The following is a 2,500-nucleotide window of genomic DNA, read 5'->3' on the forward strand; positions in this document are numbered from 1 at the left end:
AAAAAAAACAGAACAGAACAGTCAGAAGGAATCAGGGCAGAAAGGCATGATGGGTAAAACTGTCAGGTTCTAACCGGAGTCTCCTGGAACCCGAAGCACACGGTGTCTCAGAACATCAGCATCGGATTGGGCCTCTCAGAAAACATCAGCGCCAGAAAGAACGGAGGCTTCGACGACAGGCGCAGAACCGACAAATGAGTCATGGTGGAAAAGTGGAACCGCACAGAACAAGTGAAGAAATAAACCACAGAGAGGTTCTGAAGAGAGGTTCTGAAGAGAGGTTCTGAAGGTGGACAATGGAGTCACCGAAGGAACGTTCCCTGGAGACAGAAGAAGAAAACCAAAGTTAAAGAACCAAAGAACCTGCACCTCAGAACCAAAGAACCACAGACCCTCGTGTGTTAGTTTGTCTTAGTTTGTCTTAGTTTTGTCGCAGTTTGGTCGTAGTTTGTCGTAGTTTTGTCGTAGTTTCTTAGTTTTGTCATAGTTTGTCTTAGTTTGGTCGTAGTTTGTCGTAGTTTGGTCGTAGTTTGTCGTAGTTTGGTCGTAGTTTGTCGTAGTTTTGTCGTAGTTTCTTAGTTTTGTCGTAGTTTGTCTTAGTTTTGTCGTAGTTTGTCTTAGTTTTGTCATAGTTTGTCGTAGTTTTGTCGTAGTTTGTCGTAGTTTTGTCATAGTTTGTCGTAGTTTGGTCGTAGTTTGTCGTAGTTTGGTCGTAGTTTGTCATAGTTTTGTCGTAGTTTCTTAGTTTTGTCGTAGTTTGTCTTAGTTTTGTCGTAGTTTGTCGTAGTTTTGTCATAGTTTGTCATAGTTTTGTCGTAGTTTTTCTTTACTGGTGTTTTAATGGTGACAAATGTACGATTCAATTAAAACCATGATTTAATTGGTTCCTTTTCAGTTGAAGACCCACAATAGAAATAGAATTCACATGAAACTAAAAGTACTGAAGAACCGTCCATTAAAGAACCAACTGTCCTTCCAGTCCAGTCAGAGGATTAGAATACCAGCAGTATTCAGAGCGGTACTGCAGTAAAAGTACAAATACTCAGTCCAGGTTCGTGTCCTGATGACGTCAGTGGTTTGAATGTGAACTCAGTGTCTGATTGGATCAGATCCATCTGAGAGTATTTAATGGTGTTTAAAGTTCAGTAGAATTATTATCGAACAGGGTCAAACGAAGGCCCACATTGGACCGGTTCTATCGCCGTTCTAAAGGTGGAACACTTCCACTGTAAAAGGCTGATCCAGACTAGTCCAGTCCTGAACACAGGTTAGCTGAAGTTTCACGAATACAGTCCAAATGGAAGAGTTAACGAAGGAACGGGTTGAACTCCAGAGGAATATTAGTCCCATCATACGACGGCGTCGTACAGCCAAATACCAAAATAAAAACACCTGTGACCACGAGAACAAAGTCGGAAAATATCGAGACCCGTAATTTTATGAAAACAGTCGTAATTTAAAAACAGATGTGAAAAAACTCATAATTTAATGAAAATAATGTTGCACTTTTATGAGATTAAAGTTGTAATATTTTGTAAATAAATTCTCAATATTGCGATAAACAGTCCTCGTTTCTAAATCTTCAGCCTTAACCCTTGTTGACGACAGTTTCCAGTTCCAGCGAACGCAACAAACGAAGCAACAACTTTCACTTCTGTTGGAGTGGACGACTAATACTAATGTAGTGATGGTGGGCGGGGCTAATAATCTCAGTATTTGGTGGGTGGGGCTAATAGTCTCAGTATTTGGCCTTTGTGTTTAAACCCCAAATGAAAGTAGAACCTCACAGAATGTTCCAGTTCTATTTTAGCAGACCAGTGGGTACCACTGTATTCTGGAAATTATGTTTTACACCTGTTTTTAAATTACAACATTATTCTCGTAATATTACGACTTTATTCTCATAAAATTACAGGTTTTATCTCAATATTTTACAACTTTATTCTCGTAGTGACAGGTGTGTTTTTTTTTCTTCTGTGACCCTAAAACGTCCCATCTACTTCAAACACTGTCTGCATTTTTTACAGGTTCTATCAGTGGAACGTTTAGACATCTATTGGCTAAATGGACCCAAACCAGCATATATGTGGAGGAACACACCATCACATACCTGGAAAACAAACCAGCACTTTGGTCATTAGTTTAACAGTTCATCTGATTCAAATGCGTAACATTTCTCAGGGTGAATCTCTGAACTAAATCAGTGAATGTGCATTAAATCTAACTGTGATATGAAGTATTTCCAGTATTTGTACTGCAGTACTGATACTGTAGTATTTTTATAGGCTTTGGTTCCTGCTGACCCAGTAAATGTAGAAACTCCATAAACATCCAGAATTGCTCTCTTCTTCTTAAACGTCCGTATTCTGTTTCTTCTGACAGGAGTCGCTGAGTAACCGGCTGGGTACATGTGTGTGTTGGGTTGGTTAAAGGTGGTGACCAAAGGCCGTTAGCCCGTTACCTGGACAGAAGAACAAATGCAGTCAGCTGAGCTCCCCTG

At 39.9% G+C, this 2,500-nt stretch overlaps 1 protein-coding gene across 1 annotated transcript in view; it reads right to left on the reverse strand.

Annotated features, from left to right (window-relative positions):
* Window positions 1–2,500, reverse strand: part of LOC115416172 (voltage-dependent calcium channel gamma-6 subunit-like) — a 14,487-nt gene that overhangs the window by 11,854 nt on the left and 133 nt on the right. Inside the window, exons 1-2 of the mRNA XM_030129896.1 lie at window positions 2,462–2,500; window positions 75–320 (exon numbers count right to left, since the gene is read on the reverse strand). The exon at window positions 2,462–2,500 is cut by the window's right edge and continues 133 nt beyond it. The gene's annotated coding sequence lies outside the window, so the exon portion shown is untranslated. The remainder of the gene's footprint in view (window positions 1–74; window positions 321–2,461) is intronic.

Source organism: Sphaeramia orbicularis, unplaced genomic scaffold, assembly GCF_902148855.1.
Source record: "Sphaeramia orbicularis unplaced genomic scaffold, fSphaOr1.1, whole genome shotgun sequence".
Lineage (NCBI taxonomy): Eukaryota > Metazoa > Chordata > Actinopteri > Kurtiformes > Apogonidae > Sphaeramia > Sphaeramia orbicularis.